General features: G+C 54.3%; 1 long non-coding RNA gene across 2 annotated transcripts; it reads right to left on the bottom strand.

The window, feature by feature from the left end:
* Positions 1-8224: 8224 nt before the first annotated feature.
* Positions 8225-12665, bottom strand: LOC138921182 (uncharacterized). 2 transcript variants are annotated; one of them, XR_011433532.1, is made up of 3 exons: positions 12547-12665; positions 8692-8977; positions 8225-8323 (listed from the first exon to the last, which is right to left on the bottom strand). It is a non-coding gene; the product is annotated as an uncharacterized lncRNA (long non-coding RNA). The 2 variants fall into 2 exon arrangements; XR_011433533.1 differs by having other exon boundaries at positions 12308-12616.
* Positions 12666-23440: the final 10775 nt, after the last annotated feature.

Raw genomic sequence — 23440 nt, forward strand, 5'->3', positions numbered from 1 at the left:
ACTATGTCAGTCTCCCACCCAGTGCAGGAGCCCTACTGTCCCCAGCACTGAATCCCTCTGGGCAGTGGGAATGGCATTCCGGGCTTTGGCAGGCAGATCCCAGGGTGCAGACCAGTAGCACATACACTCAGGGGCCCAAAGTTGGGAGCTCAGATGCCCAGGCCATGTTGGTTGGCAGATCTAGGTTAGAAGAAGCTGGGAGGCCAGGGCATCAGAACTCAGAAAACAGAAAAGCAGCCCACAAAAGAGCTTCTCCAGGGAGCAGATGATGATTCTGAGACCCAGAGAGGGGCAGTGACTTACACCAGGTCACACAGCTAGTAAATGGCAGAGCCAGGATTTGAACCCAGCACTCCTCTCTTCCAGCTCAGTGTGAACAGCCTGCTGGGAACTGTAATGATGACGACAACAGTGACAACATCTAGCCGTTCCCGAACTCTGACCAGGTGCCAGGCACTATCATAAGGACTTTTCATGAATTTCCCCACATAACCCCAGAATAACCCGATGAGATAAGCATTGCTATTAATTTCCATTTTATAGATGAGGAAACTGAGAGCTCAAAGGTTAAGGAATTGATCCACTTAGTGAGTCTGACTCCAGCCTCCGTGCTCTTGACTGATAATAAACTGAGACTATATTACTCTGTGACCAGCCGTGCCCACTACAGGTCCAGCAGGAGAAACCAAAGGAAGCCGAAATTAAGCTGGAGATCCAGGCCTGGGGAACCAAAATATCTGGAGCCAGGGAATGAGCCCTAGAAACCCGCACCAAGGGTCAGAGCAGGGCCAGTGACAGGGCCAAGGGGCTGAGGGCTAGGAGGAGAGGGCTCCAGATGGTGTTCATGGAGCAGTTTCTACCTGCCAGGTGTCCAGACTCTCACCAAGTACTAACGCATTTTATCCTCACAACAGCCCTATGAGGTGGGGACAGGATCACTCCATTTTAGTAATGAGGAAACTAAGACACAGAGAGGTTAACCAGCCTGCCCAAGGTCACACAGCAAGTCAGTGGGGAGCCAGGATTGGAACTTGTGTCTGGCTCCACTTTTCACCACTGCATTGCAGGGATCAGCGACATCCTGGGCACAGAGCTGAGTGGACAGAGAGCCAGCTGGCCACCAGGGCCCTGCTCAGACACGTCTGGGAACGGCCTCGTTCTGTTCCATTAGGTAGCCCAGTCCTTCGGGAAGTGTGCTTGTGTTTGGAAGGTCCTGGCTTGTCCTGGGCTGAAACCCGCCTGTCCTGTAAGTGTCCCTCACTGATCCTGGCTCCGGCCCATACGGCCACCGTGATCAAGTTCATCCACCCTCGTCTCCTCTTCAGCACCCCTTCCCGACCTTGGCGGGGACCCCAGCCCCTCATCCTCGTGTCGCCATCCTCTGGATGAAGGCTGGAGTGCCAGCATCCCTTCAAATCGAGCTGGTCCTGGTTCCCCAGATACCACTTCCCAGCACACAGGCTCTCAGAAGAGACAGCCAGGCTGGTCAGCATCTCCTAAACGCACACCCTGACTTTTCACAGAACTACTACCAGTTTTCTGTTAGATCAGAAAATTAGGCTAGGGCTTCTTTTCCCAGCTCCTCCAAAGAATGCGCCTGGGCACATGCTGTCTTGCTCTTTCCAGCCCTCATCAAATGTAGTATTGACACAGGTGCAAAGGAGGCGCTGCCCAGCTGAGCCCCCCTCCCAGGCGGCGGGCGTCCAAGCTCCAGGCCGAGTGCCTGCCCATCTGGGCCAGCCCCTGGCGCCTCTGTCCCCACGGAGCTCTCCTGGTGGCAGTTTTGTCCCCACAACTTCGTCCCAAGGCTCCCCAACCCTTCCCTTCGGAATCTTTGCCCTCAGATGTCCCCAGGAAGGGGCTGGAACAGAGCAGTGACTGCCAGAGCGAGTTTGCAGGATGGGCCTGGTTGATGGGGGATGGAGGGACAAAGGGAGCCAGTTCCGAGGTCAGGGACGGTGGAGAAAGCCGGGGTGAAAGAGAGACACTGGCTTCCTTGCTGTCAGACCCCTCAGCGCCTTGAGCGTGCTCGAGCGCATTAGAAATCTGCTGAAAGGGCATCATTTGAGTCAATGAATATTTAGGCACTAGGAATACACTAGTTAAGAAGATAGGGCCAAAAAAATGCTTTGTTGGAGATAGACAATGAACAAGAAATATGGGAAATAAGTAGCAAAATTAGGATACTAGAAGGCGTATGTGTTATGAACTTTCTTTTTTAAAGCAGGATTGGGGCCAGCCTGGTAGTGTAGCTGTTAAGTTCGTGCACTCCACTTCAGTGGCCCGGGGTACTCGGGTTCGGATCCTGGGCACGGATGTACACACAGCTCATCAAGCCATGGTGAGGCAGCATCCCACACAGAAGAACTAGAATGACCTACAGCTAGGACATACAACTGTGCACTGGGGCTTAGGGGAGAAAAAAAAAAAGAGGGAGATTGACAACAGATGTTAGCTCAGGGCCAATCTCCTCAAAAAACAAGAAAAGAAAACAGGCTTAAAAAATAAAATTAAAATAAAAGCAAGATAAGAGGGATTAGGGAGGGCCATAGAGGAGGAGCAGGGGTGCCATTTTATTTATTTATTTATTTTTTGCTTGAGGAAGATTAGCCCTGAGCTAACATCTGTGCCAGTCTTCCTCTATTTTGTACGTGGCTCACTGCCACAGCATGGCCACCAAGGAGTGGTGTAGGTCCACACCTGGGAACCCAACCCAGCCACCAAAGCAGAGTGTGACTAACGTAACCATTAGACCACCGGGCCAGCCTCAGGGTTGCCGTTTTAAATAAGATGGTTGGAACAGGTCTCATCGACAAGGTGGCATTTTGAGCAAAGAGGTGGAATGAGTTGGCCAGGCAGGTATCTAAAGGACCAAACAGTCGAGGAGCTTATGGCAATGATGGAGGAGCAGGAAAGATACACGCTAGAGGCTCAGTACCACTGGCACTCCGGGCTGCATAATTCTCGTGGGGGGCGGGGGGGGGGGGGGGGGGGGGGGGGTGTGCTGTCCTGTGCCTTGTAGGATGTTTAGCAGCGTCCCGGCCTCCACTCTCTAGCTGCCAGCAGCACCTCCTCACCCAGCTATGACAACCAAAAACGTCTCCAGACATTGCCAAGCATGCCCTGGGGGCAAAACACACGGGGGGGGGGGGGGGGGGCTGGGGGGGATCCCTAGCCCGGCCCAAGGTCACGGTCCCTCTCACCCATCCCCGCCGTGCGAATCTGTAAGCGGGCCAGCCGGGACTGAACAGTGCTCCCTGCACCGGAGCACGCCCAGACGCCACGTGTCACCGTCATCCCACCGCCGGGCCGGCTCCCCCTGAGGGCAGCCTGCGCCCTCGACCCTCGCTCACCCAGCAAACGTCTCTGTCCTTACCAACAAGACCTGAGCCCAGGAAATGGGCCGGGCCGTGGAGCACGGAGGCGGGAGAGCTGCTCCACCACCAGCTGCCCGTGGGTCCAGGCTGCCCCGGGCTGGGACGGGGTTTTGCCACTTAAATGAGCAGACGTCTGTGACTGCGCTTAGCAAAGCGCCTGCCCCCAGCAGGCTCTCCCAGGCTGGTTTCTTTCTTAACACCTTGTGTTTGCTCTCCGCGGCGGCCGTAACCAATTACACAAACCTGGTTAAAACGGGTTAAAACTGGCTGAAAACAGCAGGAATTTATTCCCTCATGGTTTTGGAGGCCAGAAGTCTGAAGTTCGGGTGATGGCCGGGCAGTGCTCCCTCCGGAGACCTTCGGGGAGAATCGTTCCTCCCTCCTCCAGTTTCTGGCGGTTCCTGGGCCCCTCGGCTTGTGGCCACGTCACTCCGGTCTCGGCCTCCGTCTCTGCACGGCCATCTTCCCTATATATGAGCGTCTCTCTGTGACTCTCTTATAAGGACACCAGTCCTTGGATTCAGGGCCCAGCCTAAAGTCAGGACGGTTTCATCTTGAGAGGCTTAACTAAGCGCATCTGCAAGTACCCTTCTCCCAATAAGGTCACATTCTGAGGTTTTGAGCGGACGTGCATTTGGGGGGACACTATCAAACCAATACACAACTCATGGTGGAGGAACCCAGGCCGGGGCCTCTGCCCTGCGCCGCTGCTCCTTTCTCCCAGCAAGAAAGGCCACCTGCAGGCTTCTGGCTCACACAGTCTGTGCCTCTGTTTCCCCTCCTGCAAGCCAGACCTTCCCGCTGTCTGAGCTCAACGTGTCCCCAGAACGTTCTGGGGCTGACTCGGGGCAGGAGAACGGAGTTCGCTTCCCTGACATTTCCTGCTCTGGATTAGCCCGGAGGTTCTCTGGGGACTTCGAGGGCACGGTGGGAGCCCACGTGGAAGAAGGCAAGGTGGGTGGGAGCGGGGAGCGTGCACGTTTTAACCCTTTCCTGGCGCGGGAACCGGCCCTGAGCCGAGGCCGCGGTCCCGGTGAAACCTGAGACCACAGCGCCCCCTGGCGGTCGGGGGGCGCGCCCACGGCTCCCCCGCGCTTCGGCAGCCATGCGTGGCGGAGGTGGCTGCAAATGAATTTAGCATCAGCACAGTTATTTAAATTGTTTTAATTAATCACAGATTGAGCAGTAAATGAACCACTAACTGGGGAGAGAGAGCGCAGTGAGCGAGAAAGAGGTGAGGGGAGGAAGGCAAGCGCCCCGGACGATGGTTTAAAGAAGCACAAATAGCTTCCAGGGGGCAGGGGGAGGGGGCTGGAGGCGCAGATCGCTGAGCTTGTCCTCCCACTCCTGACGGTCTCCCGTCTCGGCCCCTGGGGCGACACGTGGCGGCGGGAGGCGGCCCAGCGCGGGTGGGGTTGGGCGGGGCGCACGGCCTTAGGGACAGGAGGGTGCCCCCTCCCCTCCAAAAAGGATGGAGGGCTGGCCTAGCAGGAGCGGGGAGGAACACTTAGTAAGACATTAAGACGTGCCGCGTACTGTATTTGGTGCACTGTGATGGGTGCACGTTTACACCCATTATTGTGTCTGAAAAACACGGTTTATAACAGCAAGCATCCTGTCCTGGCAATGCCAACGGCTCACTGGCGGACCGTAACTGTACGTAAGGCGCCAGGATCCGGTTTCTCCACCTGCAGATGGAACAGCAGACAATGCCTAAGAGCTCCCAGATCTAGGAGTCTTTTCTCTTGAGCAAGCTATTTCATTGACGCTGTGGCTCCAGCTTCCCGTCTGTACAGCGGGTTACCACCTTTCACTGAATTTAATACAGGATGCAGCAAACTGCAGCCTCGGGCCTGTTTTTGTTCAGCCCAGGAGCTGAGTGGTTTGTTTTTTTTTACATTTTGATACAGGTGAAAAAATCAAAAGAAGAGTAATATTTCAGGATGCATGAAAATTATATGAAATCTAAATCCCGTAAAGTTTTAATGGAACACAGCCACGCCTGTTCATTTAAGGGTTGTCGGTGGCTGCTGGTGCAATACAGTGGCCGTTAAGTAATTATGACAGAGACTGTGCCGCCGGGAAGCCTAAAATATTGCCTATCTGACCGTTTACATAAAAAGTTTGCCAACCCTTGGTTTAACACATTTATAAAATGCACCATTTTTATGTACCACTAACAAGGGAAAATGCTGCCAAATTAAACTATACCATAATGCTTTCCTATTACTTAGATTTTTTATTTTACACTTACTGAAAGTTATTTTAGACTATTTAAACATAGCTTGGTGCCACACTTGTGAATACATAAAAAGAAAATGTATGCAAGATAAATTGATAAAGGTGCTCCTAAAATGTACCATATCCAGACACCAACGCTTCTGAATCACTTTTTTGGCTCAAAATCTTTGTTTTGCTTTTGTCCTTGTTTTGCACACAGTATCGTCCTCAGTGCCCCTGGGTAACGCAGCATTTCTTTGTTTTTATTGAGGTTACGTTGTTTATAGCATTACATACATTTCTGGTGTACATCATTATGTTTTAACTTCTGTATAGACGGCATCGTGTTCACCACCAAAAGTCTATTTGCCGTCCGTCACTGTACACATGTGCCCCCAAAGAAGACGGAAACACTAATTCGAAAAGATGCACGCACCCCTATGTCCATCGCAGCATTCTTCACAACAGCCAAGACTTGGAAGCAACCTAAGTGCCCATCACAGGATGAATGGATAAAGAAGATGCCGCATTTCTTAAAACAACGCTTGGCCGTGGTCTCCGGATTTCCTTCCCAGCTGCTGACACCTGATCCGGAAGTCGTGATTGGAACATATGAGCTGTGACAACTGTGTTATGACTGCTTCCCAGCCAGCGGTGATGTTAAGAAACATCCCGATTTCAGAGACGTTAGAATGTGTGTGGGGAGGGTCACAGGGAGAGTGACATGAACAATAAACTTTTTCAAAAATTGTAACAGTTGTTGACTGGCTGGAATACAACAGGAAAAAAAACAGATCAGAGTTCTGTCCTCAAGGAGCAACAGTCTAGCAGGATAGGAAGACGATAGCCAGAAAAATACAGTTTGTGTTAGTAGCTGATGAGTGCTCTGAAGTTAAATAAGTGGGAGGGGAGGAGAAGGAAGAGGAGGAGGGGAAGAAAGAGAAGTGCATGCTGGGAAGTGCTACTGAGGTAGGGTATATCAAGGAAGGCCTCCTGGAGGAGCTGACATTTGAGCAGAGACCTGACTGAGTGAGGAGTGGGTCACAGAGAGACGTAGGAACGAGCGCTCCAGGTGGAAGGACAGCAGGTGTGACCTCGATGGGAGGGCAGTGAGGTGGGGGGAGGGAGGTGGAAGATGAGGTCAGAGAGGCAGTCTATAGCCAGGTCAAGCATGGAAGACTCTGGATTTTATTTCAAGTCTGCTAGAAAGCCACTGTGGGGGCGGGGGGGTGGAGGTGAGCAGAGGAGTGGCATGATCTGACGAATAGTTTACAGTTTTGGCTTCTCTGGTGTAGAATGTAGGGGTCGGGCAAGAGCAGAAGCAAGGAGACCAGCTTGGAGTGGAGGGGTGAAGGCAGCTTGGCCCAGGTGGTCATCATGGAGACGGGGAGGAGTGGTCAGCGTTTGAATATATTTTGAAAGTAGAGCCAACGGGGTTGTTGATGACTAGGAAGCAGGTGTGAGAGAAAGAGGGACATCGGGGATGACTCTAAGGAGGTGGTCTGAGGAACTGGAGGAAGAGAGTCGCCATTCTCTGAGACGGAGAAGATTAGAGAGGGACGGGACAGTCAGGAATTCCACTGGGGACTTGCCCAGTTTGAAATGTGTATTAGATGGCCAAGTGGAGACCCAGGGAGGCAGCCAGACAGACAGCTTTGCATTTCAAAGGAAAGGACCAGACTGGAGAGAAACCCGGGAGACATCAGGGCGTGGATGGCGACCCAAGCCATGAGCTGGATGAGATCACAGGGGTGTGGACGCCAGTGGAGAGGATGCTCCGGGGGCTGAGCCCTGGGGCCCTCCAACAGGGAGAGTTCAGAGAGATGAGAAGGAACCAGAAAGAAAGACAGAAGGAGCCAGCAGTGAACAGGACGGCTACCTCATTCGTAGGTCCCAGCATAAAATGAAATGCAGGCAGGACAGGCAAGACAAGTGACAGGCAAGACAGGAGGCGCTGGGTGAAGCAAGGAACCCTCCAGGCTGTGGGGCAGGGCAGCTGCCAGATATTGGTGAAAACAGGTCCAGGGGTAACCAAGGGGTGACTGGCTGAGGGAGGCATAAGGACAAGTGCATCGGAGGAGAGGCGTCTAAGGAACCCAGAGGCTGGGGTGCTGGAGGGGTCCTCTCTGCAGACTCTAAAATCCCCCAGATTTGGACCCGAAGTCCATATTAGAGGCCTGGCAGGTAGCCAGAGGCTAAGAGCTTCAGTCTCAGAGACACAAACTCGGGGTCCACAGATGACTGCAAGGAAGAAGGGCTGGCAGAGGTTTTAATCTCATCGTCCACGCCTTGCCCTGGACAGCAAGGATGGGCAAGGCACCCCCGCCGAACACGGAGTGTGGGAGAGGAGAAAAACCTACTTGAAAGGCTGCCAGGGACACGGTGTGCTGGGGGAGCTCCAGGCGTCCTCCAGACCAAGAGGGGAAGGGGCTGCGGGGGCGGGGGGGGGTGCTGTGTGTGGGGAGTCCTGCTGATGGCGCCCCATGGTCCTAGAGGGCACAGCAGAGGGGCTGGGCTGGGGCGTCCCCAGACTGCGGGGAGGCAGCACCGTCCACGCCGGCAGGGGGGCTATGCTATCACTCACATTGGTTGGAGCTGTGGGTGCACGGTGATTATGAAAAGCAGGCTGACTCTTATTGCTTTTATTCTTGTTTGAAATTCTCTACAGCCCTTCTTGCCCGACCTGGGCCGACGGCTGCCTCCGACTCCCTCGGGCGGCCGCTGGTCTGGGGAGCAGGGAGATGTGGGAAACTGAGTCAGGTTCGGAAGGCAGTAGGGGATGAGATTTAGTGGGGTGGGGGTGGAATAGCCAACCCCCCATGTGAGCCGCCCTCCTCTAAGGGTTTCACATACAGTGACTCGCTGAAGCCTCACGACCACCCTGTAAGCAGGCTCTGTAACCAGCCCCGTATTATGGAAGAGGAAACTGAGGCACTGACAGGTATGTGACATGCCCGAGGGTCCACAGCTTCCAGGGGGAAGAGCCAAGGCTCCCACCGAGACCAGCTGGCTCCAGACTCTGTGCTCTGGGCCCCCGTGTGGCCCTGCCTCGCACTGGGCTTCACCCTGATGACCCGGGGTCCTGGCTCCTCACAGCGGTGCTGCACACGGTGCTGTGAGCGTGGTGGGTTCATCCTGCTGGTCTCTCTGGCTGTGAGCACCGAGGAGTGGGGCGTTTCCCAGATGCCTGAATTTCCACGGTCCCCTCCTTAGTCATCCAATGGCTGTGTCCTGGAGCAGACGGCCGGTTCCTTGGGCCCCAGGACCTCAGTGGGCAGCCTCAGCAGCTCCTCCCTCTCTCTGATGAGCATGGAGATGGACAGGTTCGCGGGGATGCAGCAGGAAACTGCTGGCGGCAGGGTCCACGCAGGGCTCCACACCTGTTACCAGAAATGATAAAGTTCCTCGTTTAAGGCAGGTTGAGTCGGGGTTTCCCTCACTTGCAGCCAAAAGCACCGTTAAGTGAATTACAAGGACAGTCTGCCCGGCACCAGGTCCCGGGCAGAACAAGCCGGAATGTAGGGAAGGTCAAGATTCGGAGAGTCGAGCATCAGAGAGGTCTGGCAGCCAGGCTGTAACCCCAGGAAGACCCCCATAATCTCAGGGGACCCCCTAAAGTAGGACGGGGTCCCATACGGGGAAACTGGATGTAGAGCAAGGTCTCAGGATGGACCGTCAGGCCATTTCCTGCCGTGCAAGTGACAGAAGAGGTGGGTACACCAGCCAGAGAGGGACACTGCCCGCCGGGAGCCCGACCTCCACCATGCATTAGCTGTGTTCCCTTAGACAATCAGCTGAACCTCTCTGTGTCAGTTCCCTTCTCTGCCACACGAGGACGGTAAAGCACCTGCCTCTGGGGTCGACAGGAGGACAGATGAGATCGTCCTTGCCAGGAGCTTAGTACAATGCCGACGACACTGAGAAAGTGGCAACTACAAATATTACTCAGCCTCCTCTGCAGAGGTTTATTTATCAAAACTGGGGACCAGGGGACAAGTGGCGAGAAGGGCTCGTACTGAATTCCCCCAATGCCTCCCCGCACACACATTCCACGTCCTTTTGGTCCTATTGTTCATTCACGCAACAAATATTCCTGAGCTCCCATTTATTCCATACCCTGTTCTTGGCACTAAAGATACAGAAGTAAACAAGATATTCATAATTCCTCATCTCTTTCTGCCTGTTACGTTCTAGGAGCAAAAACAGACACACAAGGAGATACATAAAACACAAGATAATTTCAGATCAAGGTAAGTATTAGGAAAAACAGAAAGAGCACAGAGACAGAGAGAGACTGGCACGGGGAGCTCCTTTAAATGGGGTCAGCAGGGAAGACATCTGAACAGAGATTGTAATGAATCACAAGAGGAGGAAGCCAGGCCAAGACCTGAGAAAGGACTTTCCAATACAGAGGAAACAGGCAGCAAGTGCAAAGGTCCTGAGGCAGGACCAGACTTGATGTGTTGGAGGAACTGGAAGAGACAGGGAGGTGGTGCTGGGGGAGCAAGAGGATGGTAGGGAAGCCAGTCGAGAGGAGGCTGGAGGCCAAGGGAATCCCAGAGCAATGAGAAGCCTGTGGAGGTGCAAGCAGGTGTAAGCCCCATCTGACTTATGTTTTCAAAAGGGGCAGTCTGGCCGCTGTGTTAACAGATGACTGCAGGGAGGGAGGGCAAAGGGAGAAGCAGGGAGCCCTGGGGTTGAGGTTTTCACGCTTGTCCAGAGGAGACGCCATGACGGCTTGAACAGGCGCTGCAAGGAAATGTGGCTCGGGAGATATTTCGGAAGCAGAGACAACAGGACCTTGCAAGCGTACCAGGCCGTCAAGCCATCCCAGCGGCGAGGCCCGGCCCAAGAGGTGGCACTTTCTTTCCGCCTTTGCCCTGGGTTGGCCTTGCCTGAGCTGCCCACACTCTGGGCCCTGCTCCCGGTGTGTCTGGCACTCATCCCACAGCCGGCCACCAATGGTGGGGAGATGCCTCCTGCCCCCCTGTGTTCTCCCCTCCCCGCCCTCCGCACGCAGAGTTCCTGACTGGTACCTTCTCTTCCCTGAGGAGTCTGTGGCTTCTGCCTCCAGCTGAAGGCAACTCCTATAACATCAGTCGAGACAGCACCAATGGCCAAGCCTGGCTCTGCCCCGGTTTATCACGCGCAAAGGGACTTTGTGAACTTTGTCTCCTTCGAGCCTCAGAAGCCATAAGAAGGGCTAGTATTTATTCAACACGCACGAGGCACCGACACCACAGGAAGAGCTCTGCTTACAGTTATGGGTTGAACTGGGTTCCCCCCAAAAGATACTGATGCCCAACCCCCAGTGCCTGTGAATACGACCTTATGTGGAAGGAGGGTCTTGGCAGGTGTAATGGAGTCGGGAGGCCATTAGGGCAGGTCCCAACCCATATGACTGGTGGCCTTCTTAGAAGAGAGCAGACGCAGAGCCGGACACGCAGGGAAAGGCCACGGGACAAGAGAGGCGGAGGTGGAAGTGATGTGTCGACACACCGAGGTGGGCCAGGACGCCGAATGCCCGGGGGTGAGGTCACAGGATGATCAGGAGCAGCCCCTGCAGACCCTTGGGTTCCCGACGCCCCCGCTCTGCAAGCTCGCCTCTGGCACGTTCTCTGACAACGATGCTTCGCTGGGGGCAGAGATTCAGTTCATAAAGAGGCTTCGACTCTCTTCCGGGTTCACTGCTCCCCCATTCTGTGAGGCAACAGGAAGACCCGCACCTCGCACAGGATGAAACTGAGTCTCAGAGAAGCCAGGTGCATCCATAGCCCTGTGACTCCAGACTAGAGTCCTTCCTGGCCCCTCGGACCCCACTCCAAGGCTGACCCCCCATCTGTGCCACTAGAGGGGTGGGTTCTTAAAGACGTGAGGGACCTACCAGGCCTTAGGGCCAGACACGCAAAGCTAGAAGGGACATCTGGGCTCACTTACTCCAAACCACTCATTTCACCGAAAGCCGAGGCCCAGAGAGGGAGGGAGGCTTAGCCAACATCACACAGCTTGAGAGACCTGGGTCTCTAGACCCAAAGATCTGACGCTCTCTCATCCAAACCGTAGCCACCCTATGTATCCGTCACAGTCCAGTCAGGAGACCAAACCGGGGAAAATTTAACATAGAGAATTATTAATTAGCAACGGGGATTAACTACTGAGAGGAATAAAGAGAACAGAAATAGCGGATGTAAGGAGCGGGCTCCCCCCCCCCACCGAGGCGGAGGCTGGGCACCCAGGGAAGGCACACATTTGAAAGAAGCTGCACCCCACCCGAGACTGAGAGGCAGACCTCGTTGGAGAGGGTGCGGCTGAGCCAGCCGGGTGGTGGAAGTTTGCTAGGCTGCCACAGGCCGGGGCTCACTGGGCTGCAGCTGGCCTCGCTGGGCGAGGGGCTTCATCTGGCAGGGAAGGCAGCTGCTGATGTGGAAGCCACCTGCTTAGGCCACGAAACAAAAGCCCGGGGCCCTCCAGCGCCCTCTGCTGACCAGGCCCAGCATTGCGCCTGCTGGAGGGGGAGAAACGTTTGCAGGGCCCAGCTCCACGGTGGCAAAGCAGGGCAAGGGAGGCTGGGTTTGGAGCTGAGAGACGATCGACTGACAACTGGCACACCTCGCAGTCAGAGGAGCCAGATAATTCCTCGGCATGCTATTCAAAGCCTCTGCCGTCCAGCCCCCTCCCCTCTTACAGAGTGTGCTCCTTGCACGACTTACAGCTCCCCAGGTAAGACAAGCTCCTCCCTGTCCCCCGGCTCCGGCCGCCCCCTCGTCCTGTCTGCCTCCTTCACATCGAAAGGCACGTGTTGAGTCCCTGCTAGGTTCCTCTTGTGGCAGAGCTTGGTGCCCACCAGTCCTCGTGAAGGTCACCCCCAGGGAGGGCCATGGTCTGGATCCATCCAGAGGTGCTGGCCTGCAGGGCTCTGCTCGTGACCGCTTTGCCACCCCAGTCACACCTGTCCCCACGTGTGTGCTTGGTCCAGACTGTGATGACCTCCAGCTCTGCCTCCCTGCTTCAGAGCAGCCCAGCACTGAGCAGGTGCTTGGGGACTGTCCCCCAGGGACTGAAAGGCCCATTTTCAGTATTCTGGGGTTCCGGAATTTTGGACAATATGAACTATGAGGCGTTTACATCTCGAGACACACCCAGAGAGTTATACACTGAATAAAAGCTCAAAATGAGCCAATTGTATAAAACAATTTCCAGGTATCCCGTTATCACTTAAATTCCTAGTTCCTGGGTTACTGACGAGACACAGCACTTTTCTCTGTGTGGAGAGTCATTTCCGTTTCCTCCAGAGTCCGTTTGAACCCCAAGACTATTCCCCAAAGTCCTAATGGAGTCACCCTAGCATAGGGAGGGGAGATGGGAGGGAAAGAGACCGAAGTCACAGGAGGATGGAGGCCAGAGGAAGGAGGGAGGGCCCAAACCCCAGCCTCGGGAGCCTGACCGCTTGCTTCCCCGCAGGGCGGGTTCCCTCTGCCCCTACCAGGGCCCTGTGACAGCCGGTGAGTGAACAGCTCATGCCCTGCACAAGAGTACCCACTGAGGGGCCGGGAAAACGCAGCTCTCCCTGGTTACGGGCTCCACGCCCGCCCACATCTGCCCCAAGGAGAGCCCTTCCCGACGGCCACAGGCCCTATGGGGAGTGGCAGCAGCTCGGGCCATACATAGGAGGGACGGTGCAGGGGGCCCAGCTCTCATCTCTTCAGCCAAGGACCCTACACAAAGGATCTGGACCAAAAGGATGACGTCAACCCCACCCCAACCCCCTAGGGAAACTAAGGGAGAGAAAAAGAGATCTCGTGGCCCATGCGGACTGACGGTGAGATGTGTGTGGCCCCCTCTCTGATGATTCCTGGCTGTGCCAAAAATTTTCTCCACGTCCTCAGCCTCCAGGGGCCAGGCCGGGAGGTGGCCAGCTGGGACTGAGCGATCCTGAGGGCTGTGTGTGCCCAAGCATGGACAGATGCTCGTCTAGTTTATTTCCTATTAGCCTGGTCATGCAACACACTGTGTGTAATGGGTATATGAATCAAGAGCCACACTACCTTTGTGTTCCGTGGGGCTCTGCAGAAACTTCCCCGTGTCCCTCAGCCTCACTTTGGCACTTCTCCAGCTGGCCAACCTGACATTTCTGGAGCTGGCAATTTGCAGCCCCGAAACTGGGAAGTGACATATTCTTGAGCTTTTGTAAGTGGCAGCGATGAAATCATTAGAAGGCCAGCCTCCCTTTTTGCTCCTAGAGAACCAGTCTGTTTCCAAATCTATGGAATTGGAGAGGCCAGGAGGCAGCCGATGGAACAGACGCCAGCAAGCTGGCCCCACGGGGCTTATCCAGGGCTGTCTCACTTCCTACAGGCCCAGCTTCTCACGTCCTGCCAGCACAACCACCCTGGCTGCCTCCCGGCCCAACCCTGCCAGAGGTCCCCAAGGTCACCCTCAGCTGATCTCTCTGTACTAGCAAGGAGACCGTGCAGGACAATGGAAAAAGCCTGGGCTTGGGTGACCCATAAGCCCAAGTTTAAATCTGGATCTGAGTCCCTAGGCCAGGTGACTTTACCTCCTGGGCCTCATCTGTAAAATGGGCATGTCATACCTCTCTCCCCGGCTTGTGGTAAAGACTAATGAAATCTCCCAGAAGTCTGGCACAGAGTTGGTGCCCAACAAACATCAGTTTGATGGCCCCGGATACATCCTCCCCTCCTGCCCTGGGCCCAGCCCATCAGACGGTCATGGCTGGCCCTTCATTACCTCAAAGAACGAATCCAGGGAACAGCCGTGGCGGCAGATCTGGGCTCTAAACGCCCAGCTGTGAGTTTACCCAGCCCTAGAGCAGTTCTCATGCACTTCCTTCCAGGGCCAAATGCAAAAATCATCAGTGGACTGACCACTTGCAAAGGCGTCCTTGCTCAGCTGTCCTGCCCTGCTCAGCACCAGTCTCCGTCTCAGCCCATCACGCCATTGGGTCGGTCGTCAGTCAATCTCACTGACTGTGGGACATCTGCATCCCGTGATGCTGTGCACATGAAATGCAGGTGAATTTCATCTGAAAATGCAAATCTCACAAAGGAAGCAGGAGTCCATGAGATCAGCCAAAGTGATCTTAGGGCATGGCTCAGATCACACACGTGTCTTTGACAAACGAGCGGTTGAGAAGCAGGCTCTGTCGTTCAAGGCCCTGTTCCTCCACTTTCTAGCCGCACAACCAGGAGCAAGTCAGCGAACTTCTCCACGCCTCCATTCCCACATAACACACGTGTAACAATACGTCCTACCACGCAGACTTGCAGTCAAAATAAATCCATTAATAGACACAGAGAGCCCGGCACATCGTGAGCGCTCAGAAAATATTAATTATTAGTACTATCTAGAAGGGTAAGACCTGTTAATAATTAACAAAGAGGAAATCAATGAGGATAATGAGTAAGTACCTCCAAAGAGAATAATTTAAATATCAAAGCGCTAAGAGAGGCCCTTAGGAAAACTTAGGAAGCCCTCCAGCATTTTTTGCAAAAATGACCCTCTTTATAGCTGTGCTCTGGAAACCTAATAAGAAGTGAAGCTTGTCCTAACCAACCATTATACCGTCTTGTCAGAAAAATTCCACCTAAAGGAGAAAAACGTGGTTCACTCTTTGTTCATTCTAAAGATTAGTGTACTATTTTAATTATAGTAAAATAGTGTTAAACACAAGGCACAATTTACTTACTTTTGTTGTATTTAGCGTTGTGCTTCAGGCACAGGTGGTCCTGATGCAAGGGGATGACACGTGGAGATGGCACTGATGTCCAAGTGGTGGTCCCGAGCTCACCCTTGTGCGGCGTAAATATTCGTGTGGCTGGAGGAGGGGGGGCCCAGGCTGGGGAAACGGGAAGCTGACAACCTAATTGGCAGGAGGATAAGAGCTAAGCCATCCACATGCTAAAATTGTATCGCACATAAGAAGGAGGTCAGTGCCATAGAAAAGAAAAGAAGGATCAGGGTTCCAGAGCAGGGTGAACACAAAGGGCCTGGCTGAGAAAGGGTGTCTGAGCAGACTATCGGGAACAAAAGAGTGAGCATGAGACTGTGTAGGGAAAAGCATTTCAGACAGAAGGAACAGCAGATGCAAAGATGTGAGTGTGTCTGGTGTGTTGGAAGGAACTGCCAGGAGGTCTGTGGAGCTGGAGCACAGAGAAGCCATGGAATGGGATTTCCCAGGGGCCCGGAGGCTACTGGTTCTCCTCCGGATTCACAGGGGGCCGGGCAGGTGCTCAAGCAGGGAGACGAGATATGGGGCATACAGACTGCGGGGGAAAGGGGAAAAGCAGTTGTCCTGATGCAGTCATCCAAGGCGAGGACACAATCTGCTCACCCGGGGGCGACCGAGGTGGCGGGGGAAGTGGTGGGATTCCAGGCACCATGAAAGCTCTAACCAACGGGATAGGCTGATGGAGTCCATGTGGAACGTGAGGAAAAGGAGTGGGATAATTCCCAGCTTTCTGGTTTCCATCCATCTGGGCTCAGGCCTGGAGCCTAAGTCAGTTCCCCAAACTGAAGCGTCACCGCCCAACAGGACAAGGACAAAGAGCAGTGGGGAGTCAGCCACAGCAACCCCCACAATACGGCCACCCACCACGTGCAGCCTGGGAAATGAGAACAACAGCACGCATCGGGCAGGGTTGCCAGGCACGTGCTCTGCTCGCAGGAACTCATTTAACGCTCGCAACAAGCCTGTGACAGAGCACACCAGTCCCACTTCAGCCATGGGGGACCCCAAGCCCAGAGACATCACTACACAGACCTCACACAGCTAGGCAGCGGCAGGGTTAAGATGTGAACCTGGGATTGTCCCACTTGACAACCAGAGTCCTTGGCCACTGTGTGGCAACCCCGCCTCCCAGGCCAGGCAGGTCATGTGCCCCCCTCTCTGAGCATCTGTCATACGAGAGAGATGACCTCAGTGGTGTTCCCGCTCCGGTATTTTCTATGCTATGAAATCAGGGGTCAAGAGACCCAGTGCTGCTCGTCTTGGCGCCTCCACTGAACTGGCCCTGTGACCTTGGGAAAGTTGCTTCCCTCTCGGGCCAGTTTCCCATCTCGGCTAGACGGTCCCTCCAGGCCTTTTCTGCTCAAAAATGCTCTGTCTGTAAGAATACAGCGTTTTCTGAAAGTTCCAGCAGGCACCTGTGGACCCTTTCCAAGGGAACAACGGGTTGCACGGTCCTCTACACAGACAACCTCCCAGGACATCCCTGTCGAGCCACATGTCGCCCAGCCTGTCGCCCTGCCCATAACCCGCACTGGCCGTGCCCCTTGGAGGAAGCGACAGAGGGCCCCGCAGCGCGGCTCGCTGGGGGTCCGCACCAGGCCCGCGTGTCCTCGGAGCCCCGGTCACCTGGCCTCCCTCCTGTGCATCCTGAGCTCCCACCTGCACTCCCCTTCTCTCTTCTGTTCTCCCAGAATCAGAAAAAGAACTGCGCCAAGTCAGGGTTTCCTTTCAACCTGCAAAGGCAAGTCCCCAAGTCACGGTCCGCTAAGTGCGCCGCCGCGGCGTTCAAGGCCTCCTCTCCTCCGGCCCGCCCACCCACCGCGGAGGGGGACGCTGTGCCATCCCCACCCGCGCTGGCGAGGCGATGGCATGGCACAGGAGCGTGGGCCACGCCTCCCTCCCAGGGCTGGCCCTCCCTGTGGCCAGGCCCAGAGCCCACGTCCTCGGCAGAGCGATTCTGCCTCCCTCCACCCGACACCCTGCTCTGGGCAAACTCACAGCTCTTCCCCAGGCGAACCCCACCCGCTGGGTTACCATCCCATCTCTACAGCACCTCCTCCTCCCCGACCCCTCAGAGACGGCTCCAGGGCCACCTCCTCCAGGAAGTCCTCCCTGATTTCCCAGGAGGAGGGAACCTAACCTTCCATGGAAGCCACATGGGCAGTTTGGTCTTCTTTGTTTAATTTTTTTTTAATAAAATCTGTATATATTTCAGGTGAACAACATGATGGTTTGATATACATGCACATCATATATATACATTTCACTGCTGGGGGTCCCTCTTGGCTTTGGTTTCTCGGATGAGTTGGGAGGTAAAGTGCTTCCTAAGTGTGAAGTCTCTGCAACAAGAGGGACCTGGGTTCAAATCCCACCCCTGCCACTTCTTCATGGGCGGCCTTGGACAAGATTTGCCCTGGATGTCCTTTTCCTCGTGAGACTTTTGGGAGATTTCAATGAAATGATCAAGTTTAGGTCCAGCGCTGATTGCAGCAGCTAACGCGTCCTGAGGACCGTCTGCAGGCCGGCACTGTTCAAGGCCCTTTACATTCAGTTCTCACAGCAGCCCTATCACAGGGATTCTGTCAATGAACACATTTCATAGAAAAAGAGACAGAAGCACAGGAAGTGGCTCAAAGTTCCCTGGCTCCTCTCCTCCCTTGCTGTGTGGCTTTGGGCAAGTCACTTAACCTCTCTGATCTTGTTATTTTACTGCTTGTGTGTCCCAGTTTCTATCTCTGGAAAATCCGGCATGTATTAGTACTCAAAATCAGCTAGGGTTGTTTTTTTTTTAATCATCATTGCCTTCATCATCATTACCAATATAATTACGGAGTTGGCCAAAGAAATAAGAGGTACTCAGTAAACATTCAACAAAGGAGGGAGGGAAGGAGTAAGGGAATGAAGAATGAATGAATGAATCACCCACCAGAGAAAGTTCTGGAAGCACAAAGGGGAGTAAGAGAGTGTGGAACATATTTAAGTGATGCGTCTAGGAATAGATGCAGCCCGTGGGTGCAGAAGAAATGGCTGCAGCTACATAACGCTCCACCCCTGGGCTGATGTCGCCCTTCCACCCCCGGCGCGAATCCTAGAGCCGTTTGTGCCCTGATGGATGGTGATGCAGACGGAAATGTCCATCGATCTTAATTGGTCCCTAAATGGACCCCATAATACAAGTTATCAGTTTAAGACCCAGGGACACTTTATTAATATTTGTAATTTATGGGCTCATTTGAGAAGTCATCAGGGACGACAAACCTAATAAATCACAGGTCATAAGGACTCAGACAGCAGCGCGGGGGCCCTTCCGTGAGATGGGTGGTCGCCGCTGAACTTTTGAGACTTTTAAACCAGGGAGACGGGCTGCAAAAGGGAGTCTGGACTGGCAGCGGTGCCAGCTGGAGGCAGAGTGTCAAGAAGGGACCGCGTTTCCTGGTCCAGCGGGGTCTGCGGGGGGGAGATGCTGCTGTCCATTGGGCCCCGACTTTAGCGGGCACTGTATTTGCGCTGCCTCGTTCAAGGCCCTCACCGCCCGCCTGCACGTAGCCGCCCGCATCCGCATTTGTCAGACGAGGCCACAAGGCTCAGGGAGACGAGGCCGCCTGCTCAGCGACTGCAGTTAACCAGTGAGCTGGGATTCAAAGGCGGGAGACGCCCTCCCGAGGGCTCATGTTCTTGGTCACTGGGCTCTTCTGGCCACCAGTCCAAGGCACAGAGGGGGAAACTGAGACCAGTGATGCAGCCACACACCAGCTTGCCGACGGCAGGGCTGGGATGCGACTCCGGCATCTCAGCGTCTGCTTCTCCTTCTTTCTGAGACGCTTCCCCGGCTCCCTGGCCCCTTCCCTCGCGTTCTTGTCTCTTCACTCACTTTCTCCCTCTAGCACTGGTCACCTGCCATGTCGTATATGCATCTATCTGAGTCCCAGCCTGTGCGCGTCAGCGAGCTGAGCGTTTGAGCTGTTCCATTTCACAGCCACTTGTACCCAAGATGGGGACAGAGACCTGGACTCAAAGGCAGTTGGCTGCACACACGTCTCAAGGACGTGGTCTTCCCAGTGGAACCGAAATAACCAAGGTCCTCGTGCTGGAATCGTCCCCGTGGCCTCACCCACAGACCCCAACCATCAGCAAGGGGCACTGCCCACATTGGCACCTGTGTGGGCTTTCTCAGACCCCCGGAAGCTGCCAGGCTTCAGGCCTGTGTCCCGTGAAGTTGCCTTTGTACATCTCTGCGTCAGCCTGGTATGTGTTCAATATCAAGTTTGTCACCAAGAAGGCCACCTTACTTCTTTTCTCTAGGTTTTTAGGGAACTTGTGCCTTGCAGCTCCCAGCTACGAGCTGTAGTGCTCTGGTTGTGCATCCAAGATTCATGTTCCTCTTCTTGCTACCAGTAGTACCCTAATTTTATTCAGGGTGGCAACGTTCCCAGGTTAAAGACTGTATTTCCTAGCCCCACTTTCAGCTAAGAGGGGAGGTTTAAGGAGGTGAAGGAGAAAGTCATTAGGTGAGCTTTTCTCCAGAAAAAGCTCTTGACAAGGGGGCTGGCCGAGCTGAGAGATTGGTCCTTTTTCCCTTCCACTTGGAATTCAAACCTGATGTCTGGAGCCCCAGCAGCCAACTTGGACTGTGAGGCAACCTTGAGGATGGAGCTGGTACTAAGGTAGGTAAATGCTGAGAATAGTGAATCTGCTAACACAGCCCTGGCCTGACAACCCTGGGGCTGCATTTACATGACAGAAAAAATACATTTATATTTTCTAAGATATAGATGCCCATATTCTGTGACTTGCAGCCAAACAAAATACTAACTAACATGCTAACACATGCATTTTCGTTCAGCAGACCGTCATGGAACACCTGCTATATGCAAGCCACTGTGTTAGGCGTGTGGTATGAAAGATGAGTAAGGCACAGCCCTGGCTTTCAAGGGCCTCATAGTGCAGGGAATTCCATGTGGAAACTATGAGAGCGGTATCAAAAGAAAAATGGACAGAGATTTATTTGATAGGAATACTTTACTGAGTGAGATCCAAACTGTTCACAAACAGGAATGCTTCAAACTGAAAACCAGTATGAGGCTCAGAAGCGTGACGTTATAGGATGGCTTACGAAACGAAAGTGAGGAAGTCGTTTAACCTTTAAACCTTGATTGTTACAATGGAAGTTTCCAGACGGCAGGGGACTGGTTAAAAGTAAGTATCTTCTACCATTTTTGGAAGATGACTTAAGTCTCTTTTGTGATTGTCAGAGGCATTGACAAGAAGTAAGCGAAGTTCAGTCTCGCTCATGTCGCTGAAATAAGCCCGGCTTCGTTTTGCTTGTACGGCTTAACTGGTTTTCTCTGCTCCAGGGGTTGTCGGGCCTGGTCTCTGTTCTGCTTTATTTTAACAGTGCGAAGTCTGAGCTGAGGGACGCAGAACTGGCGCCCTGGCCCAGCAGGCAGGGCAGAGAAAGCCACCCAGAGACACGCTGCGTGGTCATGAACGAGGACTCCCCAGGGAGATTTGGGGCAGAGACAGAAGCGGAGGCGCAGGACAGATCACGAGGAGTCTGTTCACCAGGCTGAAAGGTTTGGGTTCTGCCCCACCCCACCCGGGCACACGCTCACACACGTACCCCACACACATACACACATGGACATGTGTGAACACACAGGCACACGCATGCACGCACACGAACTAAACCATCCTGAACCTCTTGCCTTTCTCCAAACCTCCTAGGTCATCTCGTGCCTCCAGGCCTTTGTCCAGGCTGTTCCCTCTGCCTGGAACACTCTCCAGGCCCCTCCCTTTGGCTGGCTCCCAGGTTAGCGTGATGGGAGGTGCTCCTTCTGGCCGTGATGGGAGGCGCTCCTGAGCATGATGGGAGGTGATCCTTCTGGCCGTGATGGGAGGTCCTCCCAGGAGTGATGGGAGGTGCTCCTTCTGGGTGTGATGGGAGGTGCTCCTGGGAGTGATGAGAGGTGCTCCTTCTGACCGTGATGGGAGGTCCTCCCGGGAGTGATGGGAGGTGCTCCTTCTGGCCGTGATGGGAGGTGCTCCTGAGTGTGATGGGAGGTGCTCCTGAGCATGATGAGAGGTGCTCCTTCTGGCCATGATGGGAGGTGCTCTTGAGCGTGATGGGAGGTGCTCCTGAGTGTGATGGGAGGTGCTCCTGAGTGTGATGAGAGGTGCTCCTTCTGGGCATGATGGGAGGCGCTCCTGAGCATGATGGGAGGTGATCCCGGGAGTGATGGGAGGTGCTCCTTCTGGGTGTGATGGGAGGTGCTCCTGGGCGTGATGAGAGGTGCTCCTTCTAGGTGGGGCCGCCCGCCTCTCTCACTCCACCATCCGCCTCCGCATGCCGTTTGCGGTTTTTCGCTAAGAGCTCACCTGCACAGCTGTCTGTGCCGCTGAGCAGCAGGCCCGCCCCGGGCAGGTTCTCGGTTGCCTCTGCTGAGGCCCCTCAGGTTTCCGTGGCCTGGGTTTGAAGTTCACTAGCGTATCAAAAAAGCTGCTGTCGCTCTCTACCCAGGATTTCTATCTGTTGGAGCAGAAGGTGTTGCCTGCATAACAGCTCAACTCTTCTTGTCAAATCATGTGCCTGGTTCGTGGTCTGAGAGGAAAACACCAGCTCGGCAGTCGGGACACCTGGGTTCCAGTCCTTCACGATACTCGTTAGTGTTTTAGGATGATAGATGGACTGTCCCCTCTTCATACTGGTGTCTATTTACATCTCTGCCTCATCCTGGGAAAGATTTGAATACAGACAACCCAGCACGTATTTTAAAGGAAGGAAAAGATCAAGAAACCAGGGAGACAGGAAGGAAGCCCAGCACACTCTAAGATCCAAGAGCCCAAACCAGTTTTTTAAACTTAGCTTCCCAGGAGCCATGGAGAAAACAGAAACACAGCCACCCACAAGTGCTCAGGATGACAGTGACTCTAAAAGTTAGAAAACTGCTAATTGCTTAGAAGTTAGAAGTGGGCTTTTCCTGGCTTGGTGGTCTGAGAAACATTTATCTGGGTTCTCATAAGGGAAACGTCATGCCAACCTCAGCAAGATCCAGCTCTCTTCTTCAGGGAATTCCGGGGAGTACGTCTCTCTCCATCTCTGTAGAGATGTAATGAGCAGCGCAGACAGTCTGAGGTTTCAGTCTGTGGGAAGAACCAGCCTGTGGCACAGACAGTCTATGTTACCAGCTAAGGGAACGTCCGTGCGCATTAACAGTCAATCAAGTGGACCAACTTTGGCATAAAGAGAAGCTAAAGGAATATCTGGGGGAATGCATGTGGGAACGCCTGTGGGAATACCTATGGGAATGCCCGTGGGAATGCCTGTGTGACTGCCTGTGGGAATGCTTGTGGGAACACCTGTGGGAACGCCTGTGGGAAAACCTGTGGGAATGCCTGTGGGAATGCCTGTGGGAAAACCTGTGGGAATGCCTGTGGGAACGCCTGTGGGAACGCCTGTGGGAATGCCTGTGGGAACACCCGTGAGAATACCTGTGGGAAGACCTGTGGGAACACCTGTGGGAATGCCTGTGGGAACGCCTGTGGGAAAACCTGTGGGAACGCCTGTGGGAATACCTGTGGGAACGCCTGTGGGAACGCCTATGGGAATACCTGTGGGAATGCCTGTGGGAATGCCTGTGGGAATACCTGTGGGAACGCCTCTGGGAACGCCTCTGGGAACGCCTGTGGGAAAGGCTGTGGGAATGCCTGTGGGAAAACCTGTGGGAATGCCTGTGGGAACGCCTGTGGGAACGCCTCTGGGAACGCCTGTGGGAAAGGCTGTGGGAACGCCTGTGGGAATACCTATGGGAACGCCTGTGGGAACACCTGTGGGAATACCTGTGGGAATGCCTGTGGGAACACCTGTGGGAACGCCTGTGGGAACACCTGTGGGAATACCTGTGGGAACGCCTATGGGAATACCTGTGGGAATACCTGTGGGAACACCCGTGGGAACACCCGTGGGAATGCCTGTGGGAACGCCTGTGAGAACACCTGTGGGAACGCCTGTGGGAATACCTGTGGGAACGCCTGTGGGAATGCCTGTGGGAATACCTGTGGGAATGCCTGTGGGAACGCCTATGGGAATACCTGTGAG

The sequence above is a fragment of the Equus caballus genome, chromosome 28 (assembly GCF_041296265.1).
Source record: "Equus caballus isolate H_3958 breed thoroughbred chromosome 28, TB-T2T, whole genome shotgun sequence".
NCBI classification, from domain to species: Eukaryota; Metazoa; Chordata; class Mammalia; order Perissodactyla; family Equidae; genus Equus; species Equus caballus.